The following is a 10,879-nucleotide window of genomic DNA, read 5'->3' on the forward strand; positions in this document are numbered from 1 at the left end:
TTTCAAGCCTGGAGTGCAAAAGTTCCAAGGGTCGCTCAGGGAATTCCTGAAAACCCCCTCTCTGAGTGCTTTTAAAGATTTCAAAAGCCGGTTTCCCTAAGAGTCAGCCTCAGTCAGGGGCGATTCCCTGGAGGGCTATTTCCTGGGGTAAAATACCACTTTCAGGGTAAAAAAAAAAATTCGGGGTCAGGAGGCGGGCGCTTATTTTACAGTTCCCGCATCGCAGGCTGGAATTTCAATCACTGATACACAAGAAAATGGAAATGTATTCCGCAGTATAAATCTCGTGAAGAAGGGCTTATGTTTGGTGTTTTTTTTTTTTTTGGTCCAAGCTTATAATGCTAATGAAGCAGGCAGGAAGGCAGAGGGTAACTGGGCTCTGGAGCTGCTAGGAACGTGCTTCCTGCTGTTGGAGGAATATGGTGGGGGTCCCAGCCGCCAGCTCAGGGAAAAGGAAAGACATACATCGCGATCATAGCAACAGCAAAGGAAAAAAAGGGTGACTTTCTGGGAAAAGGAGCGTGAAAGATTCAGGCAGTTTAGACCATCAAACTTTTCACTTGTGGCGGCAGGCCCGACTTCATGTCAACAATTTGGTGACGGGTGTCTTTTTTTTTTTTTCTTTAAATTATAGTCGAGAGTCCCTTTGGACTGCAAAGAGATCAGACCATGTAGTGCTGAAGGAAATCAACCCTGAATATTCATTGGAAGGACTGTAGTGCTGAAGGAATATTCATTGGAAGGACTGATGCTGAAGCTGAAACTCCAATACTCTGGCCACATGATGGGAAGAACTGACTCACTGGAAAAGACCCAGATGCTGGGAAAGATTGAAGGCGGGAGGAGAAGGGGACAACAGAGGATGAGATGGCTGGATGGCATCACCGACTCGATGGACATGAGTTTGAGCAAGCTCCGGGAGTGGGTGATGGACAGGGAGGCCTGGCGTGCTGCGGTCCATGGGGTCGCAGAGAGTCGGACACGACTGAGCGACTGAACAACGAGAATGTACTAGATTTACAATGTTGTGTTAATGGTTGCTGGATAACAAAGGGCTTCATATATACATGTATATACTGTTTCATATTCTTTTGCTTTGTGGTTTATCATAGGATATCAAATATAGGTCCCTGAGCTCTACAGTAAGAGCTTGTTCTTTCTCCACCATATATATACATCAGTTCAGTTCAGTTCAGTCGCTCAGTCGTGTCCGACTCTTTGTGACCCCATGAATCGCAGCACGCCAGGCCTCCCTGTCCATCACCAACTCCCAGAGTTCACTCAGACTCACGTCCATCGAGTCAGTGATGCCATCCAGCCATCTCATCCTCTGTCGTCCCCTTCTCCTCCTGCCCCCAATCCCTCCCAGCATCAAAGTCTTTTCCAATGAGTCAACTCTTCACATGAGGTGGCCAAAGACTGGAGTTTCAGCTTTAGCATCATTCCTTCCAAAGAAATCCCAGGGCTGATCTCCTTCAGAATGGACTGGTTGGATCTCCTTGCAGTCCAAGGGACTCTCAAGAGTCTTCTCCAACACCACAGTTCAAAAGCATCAATTCTTCAGCGCTCAGCCTTCTTCACAGTCCAACTCTCACATCCATACATGACCACAGGAAAAACCATAGCCTTGACTAGACGGACCTTTGTTGGCAAAGTAATGTCTCTGCTTTTCAGTATGCTATCTAGGTTGGTCATAACTTTCCTTCCAAGGAGTAAGTGTCTTTTAATTTCATGGCTGCCGTCACCATCTGCAGTGATTTGGAGCCACCCAAAATAAAGTCTGACACTGTTTCCACTGTTTCCCCATCTATTTCCCATGAAGTGATGGGGCCGGATGCCATTATCTTCATTTTCTGAATGTTGAGGTTTAAGCCAACTTTTTCACTCTCCACTTTCACTTTTGTCAACAGGCTTTTTAGTTCCTCTTCACTTTCTGCCATAAGGGTGGTGTCATCTGCATATCTGAGGTTATTGATATTTCTCCCGGCAATCTTGATTCCAGCTTGTGCTTCTTCCAGCCCAGCGTTTCTCATGATGTACTCTGCATAGAAGTTAAATAAGCAGGCTGACAATATACAGCCTTGACGTCTTCCTTTTCCTATTTGGAACCAGTCTGTTGTTCCATGTCCAGTTCTAACTGTTGCTTCCCGACCTGCGTACAGGTTTCTCAAGAGGCAGGTCAGGCATGTATTTATATAGTATTCTGAGCCGTCCCCTTCTCCAGGGCATCTTCACGACCCAGGGATGGAACGCAGGTCTCCCGCACTGCAGGTGGATTCTTTACCGCCTGAGCCACCAGGGAAGCCTAGGTCTGCAGCTGCCAACCCCAAACTGCCAACACTTTCCTCTCCTGTCCTCCGAGGAGGTGGTATCTTTCAGGAAAGTAGTGGACATCGTGCAGGAAAAGTGAACATGAGCTTGAAGCAGAGCAGCAGCCGGGGACACCTTTCGAAAAGCCTACGGGCTCCCAGATACCCACTGCCCGGGAACGCGGTCTGAAGCTCCGACAGACAGGCTGCTGCGTTTGACTCTGCTGTATCTTCCTCCCGACTGACCAGCTTTGGGCTCCTGTCTCTGCAACCTCACGCAGGCTCCTGGTGCAATGCCCCGCCCCCCCAGCCCTGGGTCATGTGCCCATGAGTGAGGACCGTGGGTGGCAGGGGATATTTGTACCAAACACACCGCTGGGGATGGTCAGTGACCACGGAGTTACACGTGGCCATGACTCCAGAGCAGGTGACACACCCACAGATTTGCACAGCTGCACCCCCTCCTGACGCCCCACGGCCAGTACTCAGAGGCGTATCTGCCGCAAAGGGGAAGCAGGGGTCACGGACAGTGAGCTGGAAAGACCCCATGGCTGATGCAGGACGTGTGTGTGCTGAGTCACTTCAGGCGTGTCCGACTCTCTGTGACCCTGTGGACTGCAGCCCGCCAGGCTCCTCTGTCCATGGGATGCTCCAGGCAAGGATACTGGATTGGGTTGCCATTTCCTCCTCCAGAGGGTCTTCCCAACCCAAGAATCGAACCTGCATCTCCTGTGTCTCCTGTATCAGCAGGTGGGTTCTTTACCATGAGCCCCTCCTGGGAAGCCCACGTAAGCTCGATGCCAAAAAAAAAAAAAAAAAGGACCAGCTTTAGCCACAGCACGCCATGTAAGGCCACCCTTCTGCTGTTTTGTAAACTATGCAGATGTTAGATTTGCTGGCTTTTCCTGCTGTTGGTCCTTCCCTTCCGCTTTTGAGTCCTTTGCCTGAAACAGGGACTTACCAGGTGGCTCAGCAGTAAAGACGCCCGCCTGCCAATGCGGGAGATGTGGGGTCCGTCCCTGGGTGGGGAGGCAACCCACTCCAGTATCCTTGCCTGGAGCATCCCACGTTCCGAGGAGCCTGGCGGGCTATAGTCCAGGGGATTGCCCAGAGTCGGACACGACTTAGAGTCTAAACAAGATTAATCACGCCAGGCTCAAATGCACCCATGTACTCACAGCATCGCTCTCATAACACACTGATAGCAATCAACGTGTCAATGACCATGCATTGATACCGATCTAACAGACAAAGCACTCCGGCTGATGATTTGTGCAAAACACACCCGGCTGAGGGTAGCTGTTGATACCAGGGGAACTCTCCGTGTGGGGTAAGGACGCATATGGGAAAACCCTCCCTGTACTTCCCTCTCAGGTTGGTTGCAAACGTAAAAGTGCTCTAAAAATAAAGTCTCTACTGAAGGGAAAGTCGCCACCTCTGGGGGTTCCCTCCACCCCCTTCCCCTTGTGACCGTGAATCCGGGGTGCGGCTGTCTGCAGCGTGGCCAGAGAATACAGAAGAGTTCCTCCTCCGCGTTACTGCACGGGGCGGGGGCGCGGGGAGAGACGGCAGAACTGCGAGCCCGGTTCCTTCCAGAGGAAGAACGTTTGTTGTTTTTGCTGTTGAGTCCCCAATTCCCATCTCATTCTCTGCAACCCCATGGACTGCAGCACGCCAGGCCTCCCTGTCCATCACCAACTCCCAGAGTTCACTCAAACTCGTGTCCATCCAGTCGGTGATGCCATCCCGCCATCTCATCCTCTGTCGTCCCCTTCTCCTCCTGCCTTCCATCTTTCCCAGCATCAGGGTCTTTTCTAATGAGTCAGTTCTTCACATCAGGTGGCCGAAGTACTGGAGTTTCAGCTTCAGCATCAGTCCTTCCAGCGAACACCCAGGACTGATCTCCTTTAGGATGGAGTGGTTGGACCTCCTTGCAGCCCACGTGAAGGACCCCAACTTTGAGGTGGTGTGAGGTGACTTAGGATGCCACATCCAGATAGCATCACAGAAAAAAACAGACCCTGCATCTTGTCAGCCATCCCTCCACACCTGGAACCCCTCTTTCTCTTTGCCAGTTCTCCTCTTGCTTAACCCAGAACTCTAAAAGTGAGTGAAGTTGCTCACTCGTGTCCGACTCTTTGTGACCCCATGGACTGCAGCCCAGCAGGCTCCTCCGTCCGTGGGATTCTCCAGGTAAGAATACTGGAGTGGGTTGCCATCTGCTCCTCCAGGGGATCGAACCTGGGTCTCCCACATGGCAGGCAGACGCTTTACCATCTGAGCCACCAGGGAAGCCCAGACTCTAAAGATCATGCTTAATACAGCTTGATTTTTTTTTTTTTTTAGTATTTTTTTTACTGTTGATGTTTGACAGAAAGCAACAAAATTGTGTAAAGCAGTTAAAACTGAAGTGAAATTCACTCAGTTGTGTCTGACTCTATACAGTCCACGGAATTCTCCAGGCCAGAATACTGGAGTGGGTGGCCGTTCCCTTCTCCAGGGGAATGTTCCCAACCCAGGGATGGAACCCAGGTCTCCAGCATTGCAGGCGGATTCTTTACCAGCTGAGCCACCAGGGAAGCCCAAAGCAGTTAATCTTCAATTAAAAAATAAGTCTTAAAAAACAAACATGGGCTTATATTTCCTTGTCTGCGTTGGAGCTCAGTTTCGGCACTGATGCTCGTCACTCCGGTGCGAGTGGAGTTCCATCGTCATGGTGTGCATGCTGTCTTGCTCCAGCATGTGGGATCCGAGTTCCCCGACCCGGGATGGAGTTAGCCAGGAGTGAGACGTGCGCTCTGACTGCAAAGCGGGTGACGCAGTCACTCACACCCGCAGCTGCAACCGCGCCCAGCTCCCCACGGCCGGTCCTGAGACACGCCTGCCATGAAGGGGAAGCTGGGGACAGGGAAAGTGAGCTGCATCCCTTGCATTGCAAAGTGGGTTCTTAACCACCAGACCACCAGGGAAATTCCAGTATACAGATTTCTTGGGGCGGGGGGGGGGGGGGCGGAAAATAACAGATCCCCTTTCAGGGTGTTCTCATCGAAAAGTGCTGGCCGGCCAAGCCCTCTTGAGGGCTCCTCACTGGGTTGGTGCATCCTTATGCCTTGCTGGGTATCCATCGCTCACCTTCCACCTGCTTCTCCGAAGCCTCATGAAGTACTCGGCTTCCCCCAGGCAAAAGGGGCTCCGCAGACTACTCCTCAGCTGTGGGATTTGAATACACCACAAGCAACAGATGACATTTTTTTGTGTCAAGATTATTTTAAGCTGAAGACCTTTGAACTGCAACCGATTCAGGACGGGAAAAAAAAAGTCTTTTTGGAGCTTCCCTATCTGATCAAAAGCAGCAATTTCTGAGAAATAGGGCTCCATAAATACCACTCCTCCGGGGTGTATGTTCTCCCAGGTGGGAGAAGACAGTAAAAACCCCCACCCCCACCCCGCAAATTCCATCTCCAAGGCAAGTTTGCAGTCCTGAAGGCGGGGGAAAATTCACTCTTATCTGTGTAAACACTGTCCCACTCTCTCATCTCCTGTTTGTTCTCCTGAAAAACCCACGTATGTGTCTCAAAGCCGTTTGCTTTCCCCTCAGTGTGTTTTATCCACCTCCCCGTCACCTACTGACTTAGGCATGTTGCTGTTAATTTGCTCAGTGGTGTCTGACTCTTTTGCGACCCCGATGGACTGCAGCCCACCAGGCTCCTCTGTCCGTGGGATTTCTCAGCCAAGAATACTGGAGTGGGTTGCCATTTCCTTCTCCAGGGGATCTTCCCAGCACACGGATCAAACCTGCATGTCCTGCATTGACAGGCGGATTCTTCGCCACCGAGCCGCCTGGGAAGCCCAAGTTAGATGTATAAACCCCAAACTCTAAGCATTCCTTGCAATTCCTCATCACTGAGTTTCTCCCCCGTGTATGCATGCTGAACATGTAAACTCTGCTTTCTTCTTTCCTACAAACCGATCTTCTGTGAATTTAATTTGCAGGGGCACAGGGAAAGAACCTAAGAGTATAGACGGAAAAGACTTTTCTTTGCTTGTTTCTCTTTTTTCCTTCCTTCCCCTTCTTGGATGTTTCCATCTCTGAAACCAACTCATTTGAACCCTTTCCATCATTACTGTTTGGGCGCCTGAAGGAAGTCGATGGAAGGTCGCTCAGCATCTTGAATCTGACACGATATCAGGCTACTGAAGAGTCTTGGAGCTCATCAAAGAAGGAGGCTCGTTTGACGTGGAAATCGAGGTAGCACTTGCCATCCTCAGCCATCTGAACAGGGCTCCCACGGAGATGGGTTTTTCCGTGTGGTCGGAGGACAGGCCAGGTTGGGGGTAACGGGTGGACTTTTTGTCCACTGCAGCCGTTTGGACACCAGACGGAAGGTCCAAGCTTACCGCCCCTACAAGACTTAGGTGACACCCGTGTGAGTTTCCGGGCTTGGTCGTAACACAGCACCACGGGCGGGGTGGCTGAAAACAGCAGAAATGTATCGTCTGGCAGTTCTGGGAGCCAGGAGTCCAAAATCAAAGCGTCAGCAGGGTGGGTTCCATGCATTTAAGAGGTTGTGTACTCGGAGGAGGGAGGCCCCAATGCTCATCGTTGCAACTGTCTGGCCGAGACAGTCAAGAGGTTGTCTTTTCTCTGCCTTGAGATATAGGTATTCTGCACCGGTTCAGGTTCAAACCCTGGGTCGGGAAGATCCCCTGGAGAAGGGCAAGGCGACCCACTCCAGTATTCTTGCCTGGAGAATCCCATGAACAGAGGAGCCTGGTGGGCTACAGTCCAGGGGGTCGCAAAAGAGTTTGACACGAATGAGAGAGTAACACACGCCATGGTCTACCCGTCAGTCCTAAAAGAAATCAACTCTGAATACTCATCGGAAGGACTGATGCTGAAGCTGAAACTCCAATACTCTGGCCACCTGATGCAAAGAGCTGACTCATTGGAAAAGACCCTGATGCTGGGAGGGATTGGGGGCAGGAGGAGAAGGGGACGACAGAGGATGAGATGGTTGGATGGCATCACTGACTCAATGGACATGAGTTTGAGTGAACTCCGGGAGTTGGTGATGGACAGGGAGGCCTGGTGTGCTGCCGTCCGCGGGGTCGCACAGAGTCAGACACAGCTCGGCCACTGAAAAGCAAGGACAACCATGGTCTACGTGGTACGGACCCCCCGTGACCCTTCTCTCGCGCCGCCTGAAGCCAATCCCTCCTTTTCCAAAGTCCTTGATCATCACCTCTGCCCGTCTTCAAATGTCTCTCCAAACAGGTGAAACAGCAGAGAGCTTCCCACAGTCTCTGCGCCCCGCAGATGGTCCTCCGCTTGCTGCTGGGGAGGGGAAACCCTTCTCTTATGTAACAGCTCTCAACAGGGTGTCAAACCCGACAGATGGATCTGATAGCAAAACCGCGCGGGGGGGTTCGCGGGCCTGGGGCTGTTCTGTGACAGTTGGCCGTGGCAACCTGGCCCACCGGAGGAGAGATAAGAGGTCGTGTCACGCCCGCCGCTCGTTTCTACAAACCTACGTGCGGGCTGGAGGCTGTGACATGTAAGGCGGGGGAACTGTCCTTGCCGTCAGCGTCGTCCCCGTGAGCCCGTCTTATCTTGAATTTATGCAAGACTCGAGTGTCTTTTTTTGGAAGGCATGCTGAGTCTTATCAAACAGACATCCGTACAGGTGTGGATTCTTTTTTTTAAAATGTGCTTCTTCTTCTTTTTTTTTTTTTTTGACTGCACTGGGCCTTCATTGCTGCTTGTGGGGTTTCTCTAGTTGCAGTGAATGGGGTGGGGGGGGGCTACTCTGTAGCTGTGGCGAGAGAGGGCTTCTCACGGCAGTAGCTTCTCTTGTTTCCAAACACAGGCTGTAGGGCGTGTGGGCTTCAGTCGCTGTGGGTGGAGTCTCCCCCAGAGAACGGATCGAACCCGCGTCCCCTGCATCGGCAGGGGGATTTTTTTTAACCACTGTGCCACTGGGGAAAGAAAGTGAAAGTTGCTCAGTCGCATCCGACTCTTTGGTACCCCCATGGACAGCAGCCCCACCAGGCTCCTCTGTCCATGGGATTCTGCAGGCAAGAATACCAGAGTGGGTTGCCATTGCCTCCTCCAAGAAGGCAGATTCTTAACCACTGGACCACCAAGCCCAGCTGTGAATTCGTCAGAGCTCCTCCCAAGGACGCTCGGTGTGTCTCGAGTCTGGGCTGGCTCATGACTGGCTCTGGCCAGCGGACAATAGCCGAAGTGACCAGATCCTCGGGAAGGCTGACCATCAAATCAAGTCTCCCGGCCAGGAAAGAGACCGCTCAAGCTGTTAGGTTACTTTTCAAGCCCAGCGGCCCTGTGTGTGCGTGTGTGTGTGTAAAGGTGCTCAAACATTCCCCCGCACTCAAGCCTCCCGTTGAGAGTGGCCCCACCCGAGCCTGAGCAGAGCTTCCCAGGCGCACCCACGCTGTCAATCAGGACACATGACCCGCCGCTGCTCATGGATGCCTCCAAGCGTCGTGGCATCACAAGACGCAGCCGTAGCCCACCCAAGTCATTCCCCCGCGTGCGGGAGGGCAGCCATGCCCACGAGAGAGAACAGCTGACGCTTCTATCTCCGCTGGGACAAGCACGTCTTCCCACCTCCGCCCCGTTGCCTTTCTTGGCTTGCTGACTCAGTGCCTGCGCCTGACGGGGTGGAAGAAACACACGCTGGGGACTCGGTTTGTGGTTTTGCGTGCACGCTGGGGGCGTGGGGAAGGAGGTTCCCGGGAGGGGCGGTGTGTCATCCACAGGAGAGGTGACGCCACTGGTCCTCGGAATTCGCGTGCAGTCAGTGTTTCCACGCTGGAGTCTGGAAGGGAGCTGGGGAAGTTCGGGGCTGGGACTGGGGAGGTTTGCTTATTTTCTGGCCCCGTCTCCTCCAGGTGTCTGTCCCCTTGAAGGGCTAGACCGGGGAACCTAAGAGGTTCCTGCGCAGTCCCCCAAGACCACAGAAGCCCAGCGGGTACTCCTTCTCGGAGCTGTGAACATGTCCAGGATGCTGTCTCTCATGGTTTCCCAAGAGACGCTGGAGGACATGGTGAGCTCTGACCTTCCTTTGATGCCCCTTGAGTTCCCTCAAAGGACAAACAAGGGCTCGAAGCTCCAGCTTCTCTGCAGGAGACATGAGGCAGGGAGGAGGGAGGTGGGGCGTGGGCGATGGGCAGAGGCATCCCGCACGTTTCAGCGTCGCGGCTGGTGGCAGAGGGCTAACTCCCGGCGTGCGGTGGGGGGACCCCAGGGACGCTGCTCCACACCCCGCAGGGCCCGGGACCCGGGACGCCCCGCCTCAGAGAGCCGTCCAGACCCAGGCGTCGGCAGTGCCGAGGCTGAGAAACCCTGAACCAGCGTCACTGTCTAATCACACATTTATGCTCTCTGCCCATCCATCCGTCTACTTCGTCTGTTCGTCTACTTATTCTATGTATCCATTTACTCTATCTACTTATTCTTGAGAGTCCCCTGGACTTTGAGGAGATCCAACCAGTCCATCCTAAAGGAGATCAGTCCTGAATGTTCACTGGAAGGACTGATGTTGAAGCTGAAACTCCAATGCTTTGGCCACCTGATGCGAAGAGCTGATTCATTGGAAAAGACCCTGATGCTGGGAAAGATTGAAGGCTGGAGGAGAAGGGGATGACAGAAGATGAGACGGTTGGATGGCATCACTGACTCAACGGACATGAGTTTGAGTAAACTCCAGGAGTTGGTGATGGACAGGGAGGTCTATCGTGCTGCAGTCCATGGGGTCACAAAGAGTCGGATACGACTGAGCAACTGAACTGAACTGAACTTACTCTATCTAGCTACTTATTCTATCTATCTACCTACTTATTCCGTCTACTTAGTCTATCTACTTGTTCTATCTACTTACTTATTCTATTTATCCAAATACTTTTATTCTATTTATCTATCTATCTACTTACTCTACACCTGGATTTTAGCCCAGAGACCACAGCGTTGAGCCTCAGACCTCCAGAAGGATGGTCATGGCCGAAGCACCCCTGGTCTGGGGCCAGGAAGACCTGAATCTCACCCTGTACCACAACGAACGATTTGAGGTCCATCAGCCAGGGATCGATCCCTGGGTCGGGAAGACCCCCTAGAGGAGGGCATGGCAACCCACTGCAGTCTTCTTGCCTGGAGAATCCCATGGACAGAGGAGCCTGGTGGGCTACAGTCTATGGGGTTGCAAAAGAGTTGGACACGACTGGAGTGATTTAGCATGCATGCAACCACGGTCAGCTTCTGGGAAAACTCAGGTTCTAACTCTAAAATGGAGCAATTTATGCTCACTTTGTCCATGGCTCACAGATTCCATCAGTGAATATCTGTGAAAGCGGTTGGTCATTTTCTGTGTGTGTGTGTGTGTTTTAATTTCTCTTAAATTCATTTCTTTGGCTGTGTCTGGTCTGTTTCAACATGTTGGGTCTTTCGCTGTGGGCGACACCGTCTTTATCTGGTACACTGGTTTAGTTGCCCCGAGGCACGTGGGAGCTTTGTTCCCCAACCAGGGATTGAACCCACGTTCCCTGCATCGGGA

Source organism: Bos javanicus, chromosome X, assembly GCF_032452875.1.
Source record: "Bos javanicus breed banteng chromosome X, ARS-OSU_banteng_1.0, whole genome shotgun sequence".
Classification (NCBI taxonomy): Eukaryota; Metazoa; Chordata; class Mammalia; order Artiodactyla; family Bovidae; genus Bos; species Bos javanicus.